The 24,057-nt window shown below is 40.2% G+C and overlaps 1 pseudogene; it reads left to right on the forward strand.

Annotated features, from left to right (window-relative positions):
• The first annotated feature begins 966 nt into the window (after positions 1–966).
• LOC110562319 (zinc finger protein 431-like) lies at positions 967–23,859 on the forward strand (annotated as a pseudogene).
• Positions 23,860–24,057: the final 198 nt, after the last annotated feature.

The following is a 24,057-nucleotide window of genomic DNA, read 5'->3' on the forward strand; positions in this document are numbered from 1 at the left end:
AGTTATTTGTTTGTTTGTTTGTTTGTTTGGTTTGGTTTGGTTTGGTTTGGTTTGGTTTTCCCTGGCATGAGAGCCTCCTTCTTCAGAATTCTGGGATCTACTGAAGACCACCTGAGACATCCAACCACATGGACTGAACGGTTCACTCTCATAGTCTTCAACTTTCTAGATAGACAGCCACTGTTTTACTAGTTGGACCACGGCCTGTGAACCACTGCAATGAATCCACTGAGAACCCTTCCTAACACAGCCCTGGAGGGTTGTTGTTTGTTTGTTTTGTTGTTTCCCCTTCCCACTGTGGAGGGTGTGGTGGCTAACAATAGTGCTCTACAGTGCTTGTCATCTGTTTCCTGCATTTCTCCCAGGGTTGTCTGGAGTCCCATATATACCAGGGGAAAAGTATCTGCAGTTTATCTGATCCCAGTCACAGAACAAAAATCTTTTCTTTCCTAAAATCTCTCTTCAATTAATTATTAATATTCGTGGTTCCACCTGTGGGTCAGACTGTTCGTTCCACTGTAAGCCGAATAATGGACTGTGCAAACTATCCACCCACCTTGGTTCCAGCAGGAAGGAGGGCAAGTGTCTGCTGAGAGCTGTGGTGGGAACTGAGACAAACTCTGAAGTTACTGTGCTCTGAGGACAGCGTCACTGCCCACAAAGGGGAGGAGTAGGCGGCTGAGCAGAGGGAGCTGGAGTGGTCCTCTCTGGGGCAGAGTGCTGAAACAGACAAGTCCGCTCTTAGCGGTCAGACACAGTGCTACTGGGATGCAAATCTCTGCAGATCTGGAAACAGACGGCCTCTGGACTAAAAGGCTGGGCTGAGAGCAACTGAGCTTTTTCCTTCAGCCCACTCTAATCCTGTGGAAGGTGCTCATGTCAGTCAAGACTCACCGGCCAATCACGGCCTCCAGGCGGACCTTCCCTTCAGAAGTGGAGGAGGGCTCTTCCAGATGCCCTGGGCCAGGCTGCATTTCAACTCAATAGCTGAGCAGGTTCAAAAGGTTCTTGTGGTGTGCTCTGAGCGCTTCTTGTGAGGGGGATCCCAGGCAAAATTTGAAGAGGCGACATGGTGAGTATGTGGCCATTGCCCCGAACCGGGAGGAGCAGGAATCTGAGCAGCGGGAGCTGAATGGGAACCAGAAGCCAGATTCTGTGAGGTTCCTTGTGGTCCTATTTGCCCCACGGACCCGACTGTGGCATCTAAATAACTTAACTGTGGAAGCTGCATCTGCACAAAGTATTTGGAGCTGGGGTTTGTGTGTAGAAACATCCTGGGCAGGATACCAAACTCGGAGAGGCCTAGTATCTCTAGCTTCGTCTAGTTCTGCCCTTGGCATTTAACATTTAGGTGTAAGATCCATCTGGGGTTAGTTTTGTGGAGGTTATAAACCGCATACCATGTGTCTCGTAGCACTCCAGTATTAAGCTCTGATGTAAAAGAGTAGACCTGATGATGTAAAGGATTTATCATTGCTTAGGAGATAATAAGTCTGACCAAGTAGAATTTAGCTGAGGGAGGTCTGTCTCTAAATCAACGCACAGATTAGTGCGTTGTAGTATGTATGTAGTTCTCCTCCGGTCTGGGGCCTGCCTCCCAAAAGCCCACGAAGTCATGACGTTCTGGAGATTAGAGGCAAGAAGTGTGCCTGGAATGGCCAGCAAGAAATGTACAGGGATCACACACCCAGGTAACAGGGAATGGCTCCTTCAACTTTACTTTCAGAGAACAAAGAATGTGTCCCTAGGGGAGTGGTTTAGGGAGTTCCATGAATAGGTAAACATAATTGGTTAAACCAGGCACTTTGAGGATGCTTGATTTGCATTATACAGCACTCTTTCTTCCTATGAGTAGAATGCCAGTGATTGATTAACATATAGATAAGCGCAGGGAAGGGAGACCTTTGTCAGAGGACATGTACCAAGTGTGGCTAAATCTAAAGGCACTCTCCAACTGAAGCAAGGCAGAGAGCAGGGGATCCTGCCAAGGGGAGGGAGTTCAGCCTTTAGAAGGGAGCTCCTAATGGCAATTCTGTCCAGGCAAGAACTGTAACCTCAACCAGCTGGGTACTTTCAACGCTAATATGCTAACCAGGGCTGTTAGCGATTGGGATGCTTAGATACACATATTTGTTCACCAGGATTGTCCAGAACTATGGCTCCAAACATGACAAAGGAGACAGCTCTGATTTACAGCCAGCCACTAGGCACATTTCCATATCGAAGAGCAGACCTCTAATAATCTGCCGAATGGGGCATTATAGGGTCACAGCTAATACCAAGGCCTGGTGTACTAGAAAGGTCCAGTTTTCTTCCAAGGAAAGCATAGGTCTGCCTCATGGGCAAGACACTGGTGACACCATTTGAAAAGTAAAGACATTGTTGTGTTGAGTGCTGGCCTGACCAAGCATGGCTTTTCCTGAGGTCCTCATGTAAGGAGAATGACATAGCTCCTTCTCAAACCCAGAAACATGCTTTTCAGAGCCAATTACGGCCTGGGGCTTAGGTCTTCCCTTGAGAGACCAAAAGATAAATTAGCAGCTATTATTAAGACCTGAAGCAGGTGGGTGGAGAAGTCTAATAATGCCCTGAGGGGAAGGACTGCCTTACTGCATTCTTTCTCCACCCACTAGAGATACAGTTGCTAGGAAACTGGCCCTAGGGAGGGACACTAGGTCATTATGGTCTGGGGACCTTCCTATAGCCAATCAATAGATATAGCACCAATAGATGCTTGCCAGGCAGGAATTGCCCCTGCCTTGGGCATGCTGGGAGGGACCAGAATCTTTAAATCACCCAACTAACCTGGGCACAGGGCGCTCAGCTCCTACCACTTCGGCGGTGGGCCCAAGCTGCAGCTTGTAATTTACAATAAAAAGACCCTCATGTGTTTTGCAACGGAGTCAATTTCTGTAGATCTTTTGGGTGCTTGCGAGCTGGGTGTAACACCCTAAGGCCCTCAGTTCCTTCTCTAAAACCAGAATATACTTGGGAGAGCTGGTAATGGTCTAGGGCCAGGGCCTTTAGGGAGGGCTGGCTTTAGATTCTGAGAACTCGGCTCTTCCTACTGTCCTGCCCAGTTCACCAACCCCAAAAGACCAGGAATAACTAGACTCCGAAATACATGAGGTTCTTTTTATTGTAAATTACAAGCTGCAGCTTGGGCCCACCCCCCCCCCCCCACCCAAACAGTGGGAGCCAAGGGCCCCGTGCTCAGGTTAGTTGGGTGATTTAAAGATTCTGGTCCATCCCAGCATGCCCAAGGCAAGGGCAATTCCTGCCTGGCAAGCATCTATTGGTCAAAATGCTACATTTTGAATTGATTGGCTATAGGCTATAGGAACGTCCCCAGACCATAATGACCTGGTGTTCTTCGCTAGGGGGATGGGCCAATTTCCTAGCAACTGTATCTCTAGTGGGTGAGGAAAGAATGCAGTAAGGCGGTCCTTCCCCTCAGGGCATTCCTGGACTTCTCCACCCACCTAGTTCAGGCCTTAATTAATAATAGCTGCCAATTTTTAATCTTTTGGTCTCTCACTACCACATGGGGCTGTGGGTTATCAGTCCCGCAGGCACTGTGGGTTTAGTCAGTAATGCTCTTGAGATACCCTGTGTTCCCTTTGTGTGGCATTGTTTTGTTAGATTCCTCCTCCCTGAGTTTGTCCCTTCGTAGGATAGTTCCTGCCATGTCTTTTGGCATTAACCAGCTGGATGCACTCTATTTATACAGAGGGTTTTCTCAATTAATCTTTTAATTATATATTGAGTGATTTCTCCCAGGAAGGTGGATTAATTCTAGAACAGCTACATCTTCAGCCTTTTAGCTAAATGTTTCTGAGACAAGGGCCTTGATCCCAGACTGTTGTTCCCTAGGGCAATGACCTTGCTTTCTTCTTGATTAAACTTTCTAAATTCTTTTTGTTTGTTTGTTTGAATTCAAGACTGGGTTTCTCTTTGTAGCCTTGACTGTCTTGGACTTGTTTTGTAGACCAGGCTGACCTCAAACTCACAGAAACCCTCTTGCTTCTACCTCCCTTAGTGCAGGGATTACAGGTGTGGGCCACTACGGCCAACTGGCTAATTTTCTAAATTCTTATGTTAAAGAGCTGTACCTCAACAGTTTTAAAATTGGTTCAGGCTTTCCTCGTGATGTTCAATTGAGAACTGCTTTGAACACCGAGTCTTACCTCTGCTAGCCAGTGCCAGAAAGACAGTCCTGCAACACCTGCCTTTATCAGGTTTATCTATATAAAACTTTATCTATAATAAAATTTCTACTCAACAATACTTAGGAGCAGCCATGACTTTTCGTTTTTATTTTTACATTAACCTGCCATTTATCGATTCTTGCTTTCAATTTTGTAGCAACTTTAGTAGTTGTTACTGTTTGAATTTGGCTGAGGTTTGGCTGCAGAACTTTCCAGGTATGAGGTAGAGATGGCTGCACTTGACATTGAGTGTGTAATGGAATGTGCACACATAGGACCCTGTGACTTGGAAGATGAACAGGAGCTCTAGGAACCTTGAATATTATACTAAAATATAAATTGACCAGACTAGGGCTCTGTCTGACCCTAGGGTGAAAGGGCAGGGCTGGTGAGCCTGTGCTGTCTGAGTCATTTGCTCTCTAATCCTCCAGCAGAAAAGCTGCTACTGTCCATAGACCCATTCTGGCTATCAGCTCTCTCTTAGATATAGGGTTGGTGAAGATCCTTTCCCAGTCTGTAGGCTGTCATTTTGTTCTGACAACAGTGTCCTTTGCTTTACAGAAGCTTTTCAGTTTCATGAGGTCCCATTTATTGATTGTTGCTCTTAGAGCCTGTGCTGTTGGTGTTCTGTATAGACCTATAAGATATGATAAACATAATGAAATCTATACACCTAAAGAAGATAAACAAGAAAGAAGACCCGGGGTAAGATGATCAATCCTCACTTAGAAAGACAAATGGGATGTGCACTGGATGTAGGAGAAAACAAGTAACAGGACAGGAGCCTACTGCAGAGGGCCTCTGAAAGACTCTACCTAGCAGTGTATCAAAGCAGATACTAAGACTCAACCAAACCATCAGCAGAGTGCAGGGAATCATATGAAAGAAGGGGAGTTAGTATGATGTGGAGAGGATAGGAGCTCCACAAGGACCAAATAGATCTGGGCACAGGGGTCTTTTCTGAGACTTATACTCCACCAAGGACCATGTATGAATATAACCTAGAACCTCTGCTTAGATGTAGCCCATGGTGGCTCAGTAACCAAGTGGGTTACCCTAGTAAGGGGAACAGGGACTATTTCTGACAGGACCTCAATGGCAAGCTTTTTGACCTTCCCACCCCCCAAGGGAGGAGCAATCCTTGTAGGCCACAGAGGAGGACATTGCAGCCAGTCCTGAAGATACCTGATAAAACAGGGTCAGATGAAAGGGGAGGAGGTCCTTCCCAATCTGTGGACTTTGAAAGGGGCAGGAAGGAGATGAGGGAAGAAGGGTGGGATTGGGAGGAAATGAGGGAGCAGGATACAGCTGGCATACAGAGTTAATAAAATGTAACTAATAATAATAATAATAATAATAATAAAAAAGGGAGTAAAAATTTCTTCAGCTAAAAAAAGAAGAAAAAGTGAAAACGGGCTTAAGAAACAGATTGTCTTGTTTTGTTTGAATTTAAATAATGACAATAACTTATAGTTTAACAAAAATTTAATAATCTTAAACAAGTCATACATTTCTTTGTTTTCTTTTGAGCAAATAACATGCCTTAGAAAGCAACCCTTTCATCTTAGCTTTGGAGTATGTGTTTAAAGAGCTAACATTTTTATATATCAGTTTGTATATGTTTACTGTATTATATAATTAATATAACAATACTATATAACGTTACATATATGGTTCTGTTATCTGAGTAGTTATTCAGACATTAGTTTCCTTAAAGAGAAGCAACAGTATTCTTTTGAAATTAAACGAGCAGGTACCTTTCTAATTCCACAATCTAAACTACTGAAAGATAACGCAAGAGAACAGCCTAGTTTGTTTCCTCCATGATATATATTTCACAGTGCTGAGAGCAGAACTTCTGATTTCACAGAACTAGATAGGGACCAAGAATGAGCATGTCATAAACTCCTGTGTGATGCTCACCCTCTGCATGTGCAGAATGAAAACTGTATCTGTTAAAATCATGTTTTTCCTGTCTTAACTATTTTGCTTTTCTTTGTTCATTACTGCTTCCCTTCTTTGCATTTTTATTTAGAAAAATTTGACTTAATGTTTTTAATTGAAAATGGAATCTTCTCTTATCCAATATGTGCCAACTACTGTTTCTCCTCTCTCCAGTTCTCACAGCTTTCCCCTACTTTCAATCCTCATCTCTCTCAGATCCACTCCCACTCCTCTATTTCCTCTTTAGAAAAGAGCAGGTCTCTGAAGAGAACAGCTAAACAGGACAAATCAAGATGAAAAGAGAAAAGACAGAACTGTTCATGTTAAGACTGGACAGGTCAACCCAATCAGAGGGAAAGAGGTCAAAGAACAGGTGAGAGTTAACTGTTGTCAACAGCTGTTCCCAGCATTAGGAATCACACAAACGACCACCCTAACAGCCATAACATATAAGTAGAGGACCCAAGTATGCTATGTGAGTTGCTGTGAGGTTGTTAGCCATCAAAGTAATGTAAGGTATATGTTCCCCCTCATGCCCTGGCCTTAAGTTAAACCAAACATTGTCTGGCCACTCAAACAAGTTTGGTGCCACCATGCCCATGCACATCTTAGGAAGGACAGATTGTTGGTGGAGGGTTTTGGAGCTGTCTTGATGTCCAGGTTTTTCTTTCTGTAGCCTGTAGAGTACCTTCCCCCTTCAATGAGACTAGAACATAGGGTTGAAAGTCTGCACCTGCTAGACTTCTCTAAATTCAGTGAGCTGTGTGGAAGTTGTCCTGAGCAATGAGGTCCTCCTGTCAGATTTCAGAGAGCAAAACTCTGTCCTAGCACATCATGGGTTGTTTAGGGATCTTCCTGAGACATTCTTGGCCAACAACTCATCTGAATGTAACCCAGTCCCACCAATGAAGCCCTACTTGGCTACAAAGGATGGCCAGCAAGTCCACATACTCCATTATTACTATGAGTCTCCACTAGGGTCTCCCTAACAGATTACAGGGAATTACAAGTACACGAGGTTTATACTCTAACCCTAAAATGTCCCCTAATTTCAGCTGTTTCTTACTGCACTGAACTCTCTCCTTTCTTCCCCAGCACAACTGATTCCTCACCTTCCTGTCTTCAATGACTCCAAGTCCTCACACAGAATCTATTCTTGTCCCCTTTCTAAGGATATACATGCTTCCTTGCCACACCCTTCTCCTTTGCCTAACCTCTCTATGTCTCTTAACTCAAGCTTGATTATTATTTACTTAATCGCTAATATTCACTTATAAGTAAATTCATTCCATTTTTGTCATTTTGGGTTTGAGCTACCTCACTTACGGTGATTTTTCTAGTTGAATCCATTTGCCTGTAAGTTTTATGATGTCATTTTCTAACAGGTTTTTCTCCATTATAAAAATGTGCCAATTTTTTTTTTTTTTTTTTTTATCCATTCTTCAGTTGAGGGACATCTAGATTGTTTCCAGTTTCTGGCTAGAATGAACAAAACTACTATGAACATAGTTGAGAAAGTATCCTTTTGGTAGGTTGAAGCACATTTTGCATATATGCCCAAGAGTGGTATTCCTGGGTCTTGAGGTAGATAAGAGTCCCAGTTTTCTAAGGAATTACGATTTTGATTTCCATAAGGGCTCTATTAGTTTGTACTGCCACAAGCAATGGAGCAGTGTTCCCCTTATTTCACATACTTGCCAGCATGACCTGTTACTTGTATTTTTAATCTTAGCTGTTCTGACTTTTCTAAGATGAAACCTCAAAGTAGTTTTGATTTGCACTTCCCTGGTGGCTAAAGGTGGTAAACATCAATATAAGTGTCTCTCAGCCATTTCAGATTTCTTTGTTATGAAATCTCTGTTTGGATCTGTATCTGATTTTTTAATTGAATTGTTTGTTTCTTGAATATCTAGTTAACATCTAATTACATATTTAATGTATTAGGCCTCTATAAGTTGTGGAGTTGGTGAAAATTGTTCCCCATTCCCTAGGCTGTCTCTTTGTCTGACTGACTGTGTTTTCTTGCTTTCAGAAGCTTTTCAGTTTTATTAGGTCCCATTCATTAATTGTTGTTCGTAGTGTCTGTTTCATAGGAAACAAAGTGGTTTCTGAGTGATCCTAACAGACCTCCTTTTATTTATTATAAGACAATGACATATTTTTAGTAGTCAAAACTATTTTCTCCAGTGTTAAAATATCAGAATGCATAATCTCTCCAATTTTAGTGGAATATCCCTCCACTCTCAATCCAACCTCTATAATTGGGGTTGGGGGTGGGGGGAAGAAAAAGAGAACCAGAGTACATAGGATGAGTGCTAGCCAGTGATTACTTAGATTTTGATTTTGAGTATGATCTTGTAGTTCTTACGTAAGTGACTGTGTTATATTATAGGTCTGGATTTATATTTCCTTTTTGCAGTGGTGCCATTTGTGTTGTTTGATTCTATCAATTTTTAAATTTTTATTTTATTTTTATTAATTACAGAATGCATTTTGCATCTCAGCTGTAGCTCCTTCTTGTATCCCCTCCCAACCCCACCCACCCTCCCTCTTCTTCTCCTATGCCCCTTCCTCAGCCAATGATAGGGGAGGTCCTCCTCCCCTTCTATCTGACCCTAGTCTATCAAGTCTCATCAGGACTGGCTTCATTGTCTTCCTCTTGGGACTGGTAAGACTACTCCCCCCTCAGAGGGAGGTGATCAAAGAGCCAGCCCCTAATTTTGTGTCAGAGACAGTCCCTGTTCCCATTACTAGGGAACCCTCTTGGACACTGAGCTGCCATGGGCTACATCTGTGCAGGGGTTCTAGGTTATCTCCATGCATGGTCCTTGTTTGGAGTATCAGTCTCACAAAAGACCCCTGTGTCAATATTTTTGGGTTCTCTTGCTCTCCTTGTGGAGCTCTTGTCCGGTCCAGGTCTTTCTATCTCCTTCTTCTTTCATAAGATTCTCTGCTCTCTGCCCAAGTTTGGCTATGAGTCTCAGCATATGTTTTGATATCCTGCTGGGTAGAGTCTTTCAGAGGCCCTCTCTGGTAGGCTCCTGTCCTGTTCCCTGTTATCATCCTCTTCTGATGTCTGTCCCATATGCCTTTCTGAATAAAGACTGAGTATTTTTTATATGATTTCCTATACTCTACCCAAGGTTTGGTTATGAGTCTCAGCATCTGCTTTGATACACTGCAAGGTAGAGTGTTTCAGAGGCCCCCCTGTGGTAGGCTCCTGTCCTGTTTCTTGTTTTCTCTTTCTTGTAATGTCCATCCCATTTGGCTTTCAGAGTGATGATTGATCATCTTACCCAGGGTCCTCCTTCTTATTTATCTTCTTTAGGTGTACAGATTATGTTTATCCTATCTTGTAGGCTTAGAATCCGCTTACAAGTGAGTATATACTATGTGTGTCTCTCTGCTTCTGGGATACCTCACTAAGGATGATCATTTCTAGATCCCACCATTTGCCTGCAAATTTCATGATTTCCTTGTTTTTTAATTGCTGAGCAGTATTCCATTGTGTAAATGTACCACAATATCTGTATCCATTCCTCGCCTGAGGGACATCTGGATTATTTCCAGATTCTGGCTCTTATGAATAAAGCTGTCATGAACATAGTTTAGCAAATGTCCTTGTTGTGTACTTGAGCATCTTTTGGATATATACCTAGGAGTGGTATAGCTGGATCTTGAGGTAGCACTATTCCTAATTGTCTGAGAAAGCACCTAATTGATTTCCAAAGTGGTTGTAACAGTTTACATTCCCACCAGCAATGGAGGAGGGTTCCCCTTTCTCCACAACCTCGCCAGCATGTGTAGTCATTTGAGGTTTTGATCTTAGCCATTCTGATGGGTGTAAGGTGAAATCTCAGGGTAGTTTTGATTTTAGCATCTCTCTGATGACTAAGGACACTGAGCATTTCTTTAAGTGTTTCTCTGCCATTCTATATTCCTCTACAGAGAATTCTCTGTTTAGCTCTTTTCCCCATTTTATAATTGGATTGCTTGATTTGTTGTTTTTTATTTCTTTATATATTCTGGCTATCAGCCCTCTGTCAGATATAGGGTTAGTGAAGATCCTTTCCCAGTCTGTAGGCTGTCATTTTGTTCTGACAAGTGTCCTTTGCTTTACAGAAACTTTTCAGTTTCATGAGGTCCCATTTATTGATTGTTGCTCTTAGAGCCTATGCTATTGGTGTTCTGTTCAGGAAGCTATCTCCTGTGCCATTGAGTTCAAAGCTCTTCCCACTTTTTCTTCTAACAGGTTTAGTGTGTGTTTTTATGTTGAGGTCTTTGATCTACTTGGACGTTAGCTTTGTGCAGCATGATAAGTATGGATCAATTCGTATTTTTCTACATGTAGATATCCATTGGGAACAGCAACATTTGTTGAAGATGCTATCTTTTTTCCATTGTATGGTTTTGGCATCTTTGTCAAAAATCAGTTGTTCATAAGTTTCTGGGTTTATTTTTGGGTCTTTTATTCAGTTCCACTGATCTAACATTTTGTTTCTATGCCAGTAACATTTTTGTTTTGTTTTGTTTTACTATTGCTCTATAGTACAGCTTGAGATCAGGGATGGAAATTCCTCCAGAAGATCTTTTATTGTATTGGATTGTTTTGGCGATTCTGGGATTCTTTTTATTCTATATGAAGTTGAGAATTTTTCTTTCAAGGTCTGTACAAGAATTGTGTTGGTAATTTGATGGAATTGCATTGAATCTGATGATTGCTTTTGGTAAGATGGCCACTTTGCTATGTTAATCCTGCCAAGCCGTGATCATGGGAGATCTTTCTATTTTCTGATATCTTCTTCTATTTCTTTCTTCAGAGACTGAAAGTTTTTTTTTTTAATACAGGTCCTTGACTTCCTTGGTTAGAGTTACACAAGGGTACTTTATGTCCTTTGTAGCTATTGTGAAGGGTGTTGTTTACCTAATTTCTTTCTCAGTCCATTTCTCTTTTGAATACAGAAGGGCTACTGATTTTTTAGTTGATTTTGTATTCAGCCACTTGGCTGAAGGTGTTTATCAGCTGTAGGAGTTTCCTGGTAGAATTTTTTGGGGTCACTCAAGTATACTATCATCTGCAAATAGTGATACTTTTGACTTCTTTTCCAAACTGAATCCCCTTGATCTCCCTTAACTGTGCCATTGCTCTAGCAAGGACGTCAAGTACTATGTTGAAGAGGTATGCAACCTTGCCTTGTCCCTCATTTCAGTGGGTTTGATTTAAGTTTCTCTCCATTTAGTTTGATGTTGGCTATAGGCTTGCTGTATTTGTCTCTACTGTGTTTAGATAAGTGCCTTGTATCCCTGATCTCTCCAACACTTTAAACATGAATGGATGTTGGATTTTGTCAAATGCTTTCCCTTTTTTTAGCATCTAAGGAGATTATCATGTGTTTTTTTTTTCTTTCAGTTTGTTTATATGGTAGAGCACATTGATGGATTTCCATATATTGAACCACCCCTGTATACCTGGGATGAAGCCTAGTTGGTCATAGTGGATGATATTTTTGTTGTGTTCTTTTATTTTGTTGAGTATTTTTGCATCAATGTTCATAAGGGAGATTGGCATGAAATTCTCTTTCATTGTTGGGTCTTTGTGTGGTTTAGATACCAAGGTGACTGTGGCTTTCTAGAATGAGTTTGGTAGTGTTCCTTCTGTTTCTCTTTTGTGGAATAGCTTGAAGAGTATTGATGTTAGCTCTTCTTTGAAGGTCTGGGGTCTGGTAGAATTCTGCACTGAAACCATCTGGCCCTGGGCTATGTTTTTTTTTTTTTTTTTTTTGAATGGGAGACTTCTGATGACTGCTTCTAATTCCTTAGGGTATAGGACTATTTAAATGATTTACCTGTTCTTGATTCAGCTTTGCTAAGTGGAATCTATCAAGAAAATTGTCCATTTCATTTAGATTTTCAAATTTTGTGGCATCTAGACTTTTTAAGTAAGTCTTAATGATTGTTTGAATTTCCTCAGTGTCTGTTATTATCTCCCCCTTTTCATTTCTGATTTTGCTGATTTGGATAGTGTCTCTCTGCCTTTTCGTTAGTTTGGCTAAGGGTTTGTCTATCTTGTTGATTTTTCTCAAAGAACCAGCTCTTGGTTTCATTGATTCTTTGCATTGTTTTATTTGTTTCTAATTGATTGATTTTAGCCATGAGTTTGATTATTCCCAGCCATCTACTCCTCTTTTGTGTGTCTGCTTCATTTTTCTTTAGTGCTTTTAGGTGAGCCATTAAGTTGCTTGAATGAGCTGTCTCGAATTTCTTCTTGAAGGCACTTAGTGCTATGAACTTTCCTCATAGCACAACTTTTATTGTGTCGCTTAAGTTTGGGTATGTTGTGCCTTCCTTTTCATTGAATTCTAGGAAGGCTTTGATTTCTTTATTTCTTCCCTGACCCAGGTGTCATTGAGTAGCGAGTTGTTCAGTTTCCATGTGTGTGTAGGCTTTTTACTATTTCTGTTGTTGTTGAGGTCCGGCTTTATTCCATGATTGTCATCTAGGATACAAGGGATTATTTCAATCTTGTATCTATTGAAGCTTGCTTTGTGACCAACTATATGGTCTATTTTGCAGAAGGTTCCATGAGGTTCTGAGAAGAAGGTAAATTCTTTTATGTTTGGGTGAAAGGTTCTGTAGATTTCTGTTAGGTCCATTTGATTCATGACCTCCATTAGAGTTATTGTTTCTTTGTTTAATTTCTGTTTTGTTGACTTGTCCTTTGTTGAGAGTGGGTTGTTGAAGTCTCCCACTACTAATGTGTGAGGATCTATTTGTGGTTTAATTTTTTTTAATGTTTCATTTATGTGGGTACCCTTGTATTTGAGGCATAGATGTTCAGGATTGTGATGTCTTCCTGGTGGAATTTTTCCTTGATGAATATGAAGTGTCCTCCCCCATCTCTTTTTATTAATTTTGGTTGAAAGTCTATTTTATTAGATATTAGATATTTGCTTGGAAAATTGTCTTCCAGCCCTTTTCTCTCAGGTAATGTCTATTTTTGTGACTTAGGTGTGTTTCTTGTATGCAACAGATTGCGGGGTCTTGTTTACCCATCCATTATGTTAGTCTGTGTCTTTTTATTGAAGAATTGAGTTCATTAATTTTGAGAGAGATTAATGACCAGTGGCTCTTAGGCTTTGATTTGCTGTTGGTTGTGGTTGTGTGTTTGTGTGCTTGGCTACTTTTAGTTTTGCTGTAATACAGTATTCATTTCCTCTTTTTTCCTGAATGCAGTTAGCTTTTCTGGGTTGTATTTTTTCTTCTACTATCTTCTGTAATGTTGGATTTGTGGGTAGGAATTATTTAAGTTTGTTTTTGTCCTTGAATATCATGTTTTCTCCATCTATGATGACTGCGAGTTTTGCTGGGTATAGTAGCCTGGACTGACATCTGTGTTCTCTTAGGGTCTGCATGATATTTGTCCAGGCACTTATGGCTTTCATAGTCTCTGTTGAGAAGTCAGGTGTGATTCTGATGGGGTTGCCTTTATATGTCATTTGGCCTTTTTCTCTCGCAGCTTTTAGTATTTTTTCTTTGTTCTGTTTACTTACTCTTTTGATTATTATGTGGTGGGAGGGTTTTCTTTTCTGGTCTAATTTTTTTAGGTGTTCTGTCTTGTGTTTTAGGCCTCTTGTATGCTTATAGATCTCTCCTTTAAGTTGGGGAAATTTTCTTCTATAATTTTGTTGATAATATTTTCTGGGCCTTAGAGATGGGGATCTTCTTTTTCCTCTATTCCTATCATTCTTAGGTTTTGTCTTTTCATGTTGTCTTGGATTTCTTGGATGGTCTGTATCAGGAATTTTTTAGATATCATTTTCTTTCACAGATATGTCGAGTTCTTACATTGCATCTTCACCTGAGATTTTTTTTTTCTTCCATCTCTTATAATCTATTGGTTATGCTTACCTCTGTAGTTCCTGTTTTCTTCCCTAATTTTTTCCTTTCCATGATTTCCTCTGTTTGTGTTTTCTTTAATTTTTCCAATTCTATCTCATATCTTGAGCCATTTTTTGATTTCCTTCACGTGTCTGAGTGTATTTTCCTGTTTTCCCTTCAATTTCTTCACCTCTTTGTTTGACGTTTTCTGTTTCTTTTATTTCTTTCAGTGATTTAATTTATTTCCTCTTTAAAGGCCACAAACTATTTGGCTGCATCGTCCTGTATTTTTTTATGGATGGCCATAATCTGTTTTTCTTTATCTTTATTCATTTCTTTACAGATGGCCATAATCTGTTTGACTTTATCTTCTTCTAGTTCTTTACACATTTTATTCGTTTCCTCTATTATCCTCTTCATAAGATGTAAGATCATCTTCTTGAATTTCTTTTATGCTGGGGTTTCAAAGGCTGTGTACCCCTGGGCAACTGGGTTCTGGAGATTCCATATTGCTCTGTTTTCTGTTGATTGAGCTTTTACACTGGCCTCTACCCATTGGGCTATCTTAGGTGTTGGCTGTTAGTTTCTGGTACTTCCTGGAATCCTGGGGTGGGGAGAATCCCCTTGGCAGGAAGATGATTTTTCCTGAAGGAGGCCTCCTCAGCTTTTTGGATATAGTCACCGATTGGCCGGTATGTCTCAGGAATTGACACAGCTCACCTCATGCATTTAGACCTTAGTGTTAACTGTGGTCTTTGTTAGTCTTGGGGGGTGGGACCTCCTCTCACCCAGAGAAGTTCTGGAGATAGCTGCCCTGTTGCTGGTTTTCTTGCTCTGAATTTAGTGAGCTGCTTCACATCCGTGTTGAAGAACCTGGGAGCACTATAGATTGGTCAGGTTAGTTAAGGATAACTGTTTGCCCTTTGGAGCAGTATCTGGGGGCTGATCTTGGGATCCCAGCCTTCTGTAGGTCTGAGCTTGGAACTCTGTGCCCCAGTACGTAAGCGGCAATCAGTGGCAGGGAAGCACAGCTCTCATATGTACAGCAGGTGGCTAGAGCCTGTAGCCTGTGGGAACCCAGAAACTTTTCCGGAGCTGGGTGTACTGAGGTCATACCTGATATTTTCCCCACTGTGGGGTTTCCTCCCAACAGGGAGACCCAGTATGTGCTGTTTTGGAGTCCACAGTTCCATTTGGGGTAGTGTGTAGAGCTCATAGGTGCAAGCGAGTGGTGGTTCCAAGCTGGTAACTTGGTGCCTGGAGGAACCCGGGAACTTTTCCCAAGAAAAAGAAAAAAGGGGGGGGGAGGTGGTTAGCTGACTACTCTGAGTTAGGACCTGCTGTTTTCCCTCACTGTGGGGTTTCCTTACTACAGGGAAATTCAGTCTCTGGTTCCGTGGGGCTCACAGTTCTGTCTGGGACAGAGAGTCAGGTGCTCGTGCAGATCTCTGGTCTGGATGCTGAGCACTCCACTCTGGGCTGGCTGAAGAGTACCCCCTGGACCCTGGAACCTTTTCCAGGGATTGACTGAGTGACTTGGGGTTGGTCTCAATTGCTTCCTTCCATGTGGGGTTTTGTCTCTACTGGAAATCCAAGTCTCAAGTGTTTTGGTGCCCAGAGGTACCTGGGAAGGTGATCAGAACATGTAGGCTTGTGGCTCTGGGATGCTGGGACCCAGGAATTATTCTGGGTTTTAGGTGGGTGACCTAAACCCTATAGATTCCCACCCTGTGGGGTTTCCTCTCACCTGGGAAACAAAATTGCTGGTGTTTAAGGGCCCAGAGTTCAAATCTGTTGGTTGCTGTGCCATGAGTGTTGTGCTGCTCCTCAGGCACAGTGTCCTCCCAGCACCGCCACCTTGGATCTACATTTGATTCTATTAATTATACTATTATGATATTATTGTTTCTCTGGAAAATGAGAGGCTTTCACCCATTTTTGTCTTTTGAAAAATTACTACATTATGTTATGAGTTCCTTTAGTTTTGTATTGGTTTGGGGACTTCCTGTGAGGAACATTTTTATTTTTGTCTTCTTGACTCTAAAGGATTTCTTCTCCTCTTCTCTTGGCTAATCTCTTTTTTGCAGTTGTTATCATTTGTGTTTCTGGTTTTACTATTTTAATGATTGGAATGGTTAACATGTTGGTTTGGAGTTTTTAAAACTTTCTCATATATTAATGTCTCTGTGACCTAATTAGCATAAGTTGTCAACATTTCAGGTCATCTGAGGAAGCCTCAGTTGAGGGCATGCCCCCATCAGAATGGCTGTTTGCTAGGTCTTTGAGAAATTGTGTTGATTGACAATTGATGTGGAAAAGCTCTTCCAGTGAGGGTTGCAGTGTTTCTAAGAAAGTGGGCCTGGGCTGGATAAGAGAGCTATCTGAGCATGAGACAATGACCAAGCAAGAAAGCGAGCCAGGAAACAATGCTTGCACATGAGTTTTGCCTTTATATTCTAGCTTGTTTCCATCCTAAGCTCCCAAAATGATGGAATGTGTTCTGACAGAACCAGCCAAATAAACCTGTTCATTACTTGAGACACTTTTGGTTTGAGGATTTAATCACAGCAGCAGAGAAACTCAGTAAGTAGTTTCAAATGGCAGTCAACTGCTGAAACAGTGGCACGAATTGAAATTCGAGGCTCTTTGCTCTGGATTGAAAGCCAGAGATGGCACCCAAGGGCAACATACTCCCTCCTGCTAAGCCTTCAACTAATGGAAAGAGTAGGCAAAGTGATTCCTAGTCCTAGGAAGCAAGTTCACACAAAAGTTGCTGCAACTGTGGTCCAAGCATTGTCAGGTCCTTCCTAATTTAGAAGCCACATTTGGCATGATCACACATGTAATGTTGGTTCTGGAAACAAGAAAGATTCAAAATTTAAAGTCATGGACTTTTGGTGTGTCATTTTAGTTTGGCACTGTTCCATCCATCTGTGTTAGGCAGAGTCCAAGTCCCAATGAGAGACTGAGACTTCATTGCATGGAGTTATGAGGATGAAGCTTCAGTTGCATTCTGAGACTACAAGATGCTGAGATACACAAGCTATGAGACATCTGACATGGAGAGCTGCATATAGGGAGTGGAAGTGAGTAAATGAAGAGATGTATGAGAACTTGCATAGACAGGGCCATCTAAGTGCTGTCGATATAAACATGTTTTTGTTTTGGATCCAAGTGTGGGATGTGGGACTGATTCAAATGGTACACAACAGCAGACTATTTGCCTTATTCCGGCTCTAAGAGGAGCTCTTTGCCACATGTAGATAGTTTGAATCTGAGGACTCTTGAGGGGGAATAAATGCCAGAGCCCAGAGAGTGCAGCACAGAGAAAGAACAAAGCTGTTCCTGCTTCCCCCTCACGTTTCTGGGTGCTCTTGTGAGGTAAGAAGATGGAGATCTCCTGAAACAAGAATGGGTTAGCTTCAGCAACCCACTTCAAGAAGCTGCTAAGAACTGTGCCCCCTCTCCCACTAAACCTTTCTTTTCTCCTAGCTGGTGTTGGGGTATTGGAAAGGATTGGGGTGAAGCAGGGAGAAAAAGATATAAGAAATGTAAATAAAAGAGCTTTTTAAAAGTGTGCCAACAATCTAATACCTCTGAAACTGAAGCCTCCTGTTTCTAAGACAAAGCTACAGGATTTGGTGTTTGCACTGCTGGTTGTCTTGCCTTGGCCCAATCTTTTCTCACTATGTACCTATTCCTCTATATTAGAATAGGAAGAGGTATTCTGTGCCATTATATGTTGGATAGATGTAACTTGTTTTTTGACTTTACAGTTTGTGGAAGTCCAGAGATGGGCCTGAGTGTCAAAAGAGACTGTGGACATTTGGACAGTGTATGGGCTGTTGTAGACTTTGAGGGTCATTGGAGTTAGACTAAATGCATTTTCATAATGGGATGACCATGAGATTATAGTAACCAGGGTCAGATTGTAGTTAGTTGAATCAAAAAGCTTCCAGATAAGATGATGTCTCAGAACACTCATCTCTTCTTGGTGGCTTTCTTTGGGGAGGGGGCTTATGAAAGCTTTTGTGAAAGAAGTCTTTCTAAATGAAACTCCTTATTGGGGATGGAATTTGACTGTCTATAGACTCAACCCATTTTCTGTTTTTTGTGTCTAGTGTGTTGTGGTTGGAACTGATCATTCAGTTTCTTTCTCCTGCTGTATTGCCTTCATCATTATAAACTCTATCCATAAATCTAAGAGAGACGATTAGCAATTGCTATTCAATGTGAAGCTGTTTTGCCAGTCTCATGTTTTTATATTTTTAGTTTTGTTTTTCATTTGAAGACAGAGTATCTCTGTGTAGACCTGGCTGCTCTCAAAGTAGGCATGTAAACCAAACAGCCTCAGACTTAGAGATCCACCTAACTCTGGCTCTCGATTCCTGGGATTAAATGTTGTCTTACATGCCTGGCTTTCTTTTCTGTTTTTATATTATTGACTGATGGTTCTATAATATTGTTTTTTTTGTACATGTCAGGTATATGCTGTTGTGCTGCCAACATCTTGAATTTTGAAATTTGGCAGAGAATATCATTCTGTTTCCTAGGATGGCACACATTCATGACATTAATGCTACCTGAGCCTCCTAAGTCGTTGGATTGCAGGTGTGAAACATTCTTCCTACCTGTTGTAATTGTTTTGAATATATATTGGATTGAGGATGAATATTTTTGCCTGTATGCATGAATATACACTTCATGTGTGCCTGGTCAGAAGATGGACTCAGAATTCCTGAGAAATTGTATGAATGGATAGGTTTGAGTCCCCATGTAAGTATTGGTAATTGAGGCCACTTATGTACAGGATTAGCAAGAGCTCTTCCGTGGAAAGCCGTCTCTCCTGCTCTATGTTGTTTATTTTGCTAATACTTTCATCTTCGCATTTGTAATGTTTAAACATACATTCTCTTTTAGTAAGATCTTATTAATATTATTGTTTAAACTGGGGCACCACGACTTCTGGAAGATGAATACAGAACTGGAGTGAATGTATAATTCTTTTTGGGAACTTAAGGAAAACCCCGAGTTCTTTCTATCTTTGTGGTTTGTTTGGTTGATTTTTGCAGGGGACACGGAGTTTTAATATGTACCTCTGCTGTCTATCATTGCATAGACCAGGCTGGTATTCAACCCAATGACATATATCTGCCTCTGGCTTCTATGTGCAATGGTATCAGCTAGTAAAAAGAGCATGCTCATTTGCTACACCCACTCCAGTATCTCCAGTGTAGCATATCAATAGATTGTGCTGCTGGGCGGGAGATTCGCTTTCGGAAATATGCTCCCTGGAGGTCAAGAGCAGGTCCCCCCGACCACCTAAGTTAAAAAGACGTATTCTAGGGTCTCTACGCTTTTTCAGTTACGGTCGTGGGCCTGGATTAATGAGGTTTTTTTTTTTTTATCTTTTTCTATGATTCTTGGAATAGCACAATTAACTATTCAAGGAAATATATTCTTGATAGATTACTAAAAGATTTAACAAGAATAGAATGGAAGAAAAGTAATTTTAAGAGAAGTAATAAATTAGATTTAGTATTAAAAGCATTATAAGAATAGTGAAAAAATAATGGGTTCCTTCTTGGGAAAAAATAGCATGAGAAGTACAGCTGGCTTGAGCTTGCCCCCCTTTAGCGTCTTGTTTCTAGGGAAGTTCGTAAATCTTTAGCAAGACATATGGGAGGATGGTTAACAAAGTGTATTTAGATTTTGTATAGAGAAAAATTTTGGCAGGCATCTGACTTAGCTCCTGACTTTCCTCTTCATTGGTTAGCAATAATGAAACTGCAGTTTGAGGTTTCTTTTCCTTTGTTTGCTTTGATCAAAAAGATCTCAGGCAAGATTTCTTGTGGGCCCTGCTTTATGGTTTTTTTTTGAGTTAAAATGTAAACTTTGTATTCTTGGTAAAAATCTAAGTGTTCTGGATAGTATGCCAACTTTAAGGTGTTTCCCTATGTAATTACTATAAAATTATTAGCCTGACTTCAGTAAAATCGCAGCAGAATCACTCTCCAGTGTGGTCTCTAACTGTCATTCGCCTGAAACTGTGCCTGCCTGATATCCAAACCTCTGATTCTCCCGCGGATGCAGGGAACCCAACTGGGCTGGTCCGTGGCACTCATTGTTTTGTAGTTAGTAGCTGTTCATTAAATTTCTTTGAGGTGTGTTCAGTATGATTGATATGTTGCTTGTCTCTTTCTCGTTAGGTTTGTAAATTAGCATTTCTCTCACAAGGCTAGATCTTAAACAAAGGGCAAAGAAATGACAAGAGTGAACCTCATTATTGTTTCCTTCTAAAATGAGTTGGTGATTATATTAGAACTGTGTCAGGAAATAAGTGGGGGAAGCATCAGTATTATGTGACCTTATTGTCAATGAAGTATTTATGTCCAATGTTGTACCTATCATGCTTTCTGTTTTGTACATGTTTGTGATAATTTAGGATGCAGTGACCTATGATGATGTGCATGTGAATTTCACTCCGGAAGAGTGGGTTTTGCTAGATCCTTCCCAGAAGACTCTCTACAAAGATGTGATGCTGGAGACCTACAGGAACCTCATTGCTATAGGCAAGACTGTGAATTTTCTTTCCTATTTTAAAGTAAGGGATAACTGTTATTTGTTATTGATACTCTTCTGTAATTTCAACTGAGGAGGAGGAAGAAGGAGGTGCATAAATCAGGCATGGTTTTAAGGTTCACTGAAGCTGGTAACTTAAGCTTTCCATAAATTGCAATAATATATCATACATTTTCTGGTACTATATTTTAGGGTATAATTGGAAAGACAACAATATTGAAGAAAATTGTCAAAGTTCTGGAAGACATGGAAGGTAATTTTCATGGGCAAGCTGATACAACAAATATGCCTCTGAAGAAATTTAGGGTATTCTGGAAGTTTTAAGGAAAAGCAACAGTGTAAATAAGCACGGGTAAGTGTATTGGTGATTATTGAGTTCTCACAAAACCATGCACCTCAGTGTCAGGTATCTGATTTGTGTTTGCAAAGCATTCCTTTAAGAAAGAAGACATGGAAACAGTGTCTTAACTGATATCACTGTTTGAATTACACTTTAGAACTGCCAATCCTTTTAGTCTTGCACCACTCAGATATTGCAAAAGGTGTACACATTGAATAGGTGACACGTATATGTCTGAAATCTTTTAATACGCTAATAGTTCTTAGTAAAGCTGGTGTTACTTGTGAAGACATTGGTAAGTTTAGTAAGAGGAGCAGTTTATGAGAAGTAAGAAGTTGTTTCAGAGAAACCTTAATCCCTATACCACATGATTATGAGGAACAAAAAGTCAAACTCTGTGTAAGCAGTGTGGAAACCTCTTATTTTTTTCCCTTTCATAGGTATATAATATGTCCCCATGGATACAAGCCATGTAGTTGTCCCCAGTCAGAGTAGCCTTGTTGATTGTGACAGAAGTTTACAATTAATTCATTTTCCAACTTTATTGTGACTACATCAATAAGCTCTCACTGCAGAAAATCTCTGCAAGGTCTAAGAATGTGGAAATTCTTTTGTTTTTCCTGGTTCACTTTGCAAATGTAGTATGATCCACACTAGAGAAAAATTTCTGAATGTAATCACGATCATAAAGTTCTGATTTCTTGTAGTTCTCTTTAACTATTTAAAAAAAACTCATAAAGAATGCTATAAATGTGAGCCATGTAATCAATGCTCTTACCATTACACGTATCTTCAAAAATGAAAAACAACTCATAATGAAGGGGAATACCATGAATGTAAACAAAGTGATAAAACCTTAAGATCTAATTCCTCTATACAATTAGACCAAATTGTAAAATTAATTCATGCAGACAAACAATTCATCAATGTAATGAATGTGTTAAAGCTTTCACATGTACCAATTATCTTCATAGGCATAAAAGAAGTCATACTGAAGAGAAACCGTGTGAATATACTCAATGTGGTAAAGCCTTTGCATATCGCAGTCATCCTAAAAGGCCTGAAAGAATTCATACTGAAGAGAAACCCTATGAGGGTATTCAATATGATGAAGTCTTTGCACATCACAGTCAACTCCTAATACATAAAAGATCACATACTAGAGAGAAACCCTATAAATGTAATGAATGTGGGAAAGCCTTTGCAAGTCACAGTTATCTCTTACTACATAAAAGAACACATACTGGAGAGAAACCTTACAAATGTAATCAATGTGGTAAAGCCTTTGCAGACTGCAGTAGTCTCCTAATACATAAAAGAACTTATACTGGAGAGAAACCGTATGAATGTAACTATTGTAGTAAAGCCTTTGCAGATCCCAGAGGTCTCCGAAAACATAAAAGAACTCATACTGGAGAGAAACCCTATGAATGTAATCAGTGTGGGAAAGCCTTTGCACATCTCAGTCATCTTCAAAGGCATGAAAAAAATCATTCTGGTCAGAAACCCTACATATACAATCAATGTGATAAAGCTTTTCTACATCATAGTCATTTTCAAAGGTATAAGAGAATTTATACTGGAAAGAAACCCTATGAATGTACCCAATGTAGAAAAGTCTTTGTAAGTCCCCATGATCTACGAATACATAAAAGAACACATACTGGAGAAAAACCTTTCAAATGTAATCAGTGTGATAAAGCCTTTACACAACTCAATAGTCTCCTGATACATAAAAGAAGACATACAGGAGAAAAACCCTATGAATGTAACCAATGTGGGAAAGCCTTCGCAGATCCCAGTGGTCTCCGTTCACATAATAGAACACATACTGGAGAGAAACCTTATGAATGTAATATATGTGGTAAAGCCTTTGCACGTCACAGTCATCTTCAAAGTCATGAAAGGATTCATACTGGAGAGAAACTGTGCAAGCATAATCAATGTGATAAAGACTTTTCACAACATAGTAGTCTCCCAAAATATAAAAAAACACATACTGGAGAAAAACCTTACGAATGTAATCAATGTGATAAATCCTTTAAACAACGCAGTAGTCTCCTAATACATAGAAGAATTCATACTGGAGAGAAACCCTGTAAATGTAACCAGTGTGGTAAAGCCTTTTCAGATCCCAGTGGTCTCCGATCGCATAAAAGAACACATACTGGAGAGAAACCTTACAAATGTAATCAATGTGCTAAAGTCTTTGCACAACACAGCAGTCTCTGAATACATAAAAGAACACACACTGGAGAGAAGAAACCCTACGAATGTAATCAGTGTGGGAAAGCCTTTTCATGGCACTGTGATCTCCACACACATAAAAGAACTCATACTGGAGAGAAACCCTATAAATGTGATCAATGTAGTAAAGCCTTTGCATGTCACAGTTGTCTCTTACTACATAAAAGAACACATACTGGAGAGAAACCCTGTGAATGTAAGCAGTGTGGGAAAGCCTATGCATGTGGCAGTAGTCTCCGAAATCATGAGAAAAAGCAATACTGCAGAGAAACCCTAAAAATGTAATCACTGGGGTAGATGTTTGCACTTTAAGTTATCTTTATACCAGAGTAAAACCTTCAGTGTATAATCAATCTGTTAAAGCCTTTGCACATTACAGATATTTTTGCTGCCTGACAGAATTGATACTAAAGGCAATAAAGACTATAAAGGATTTGGTAAGATCTTTAGCCAACCTACTTACATTAAGTTATACAAGATTATTTCTTCTGGAGAAAAACTCTGGCAAGTTTCAACAATTTATTCAAGTATAATGATGTCATGCTTTATTTGTGCATGCAAACTCATGGACAAAGCTCCATGAATGTAAGCAATAAGGTAACGTGTAGATTTTACAATTTCCTTCAATTAAATAAATAACTCTTTGGAGTATAAAACTGTATGGGTGTGTATTAGTTCTCTTTTTTGTTTACATGATAGAACAGAATCTAAGGTAATTTATAAAAAACATTTAATTTGGCTTATGCTTCCAGAAAGATATGGGATCACCATGAAAGTGTCATAGCAACAAGTGTCAGAAATGGCAGCTGAGAGAGGAAGTTCAGAGGTCACATCCACAGCTTGTAGCATTAAAGAGTG

The sequence above is a fragment of the Meriones unguiculatus genome, chromosome 3, assembly GCF_030254825.1.
Source record: "Meriones unguiculatus strain TT.TT164.6M chromosome 3, Bangor_MerUng_6.1, whole genome shotgun sequence".
Classification (NCBI taxonomy): Eukaryota; Metazoa; Chordata; class Mammalia; order Rodentia; family Muridae; genus Meriones; species Meriones unguiculatus.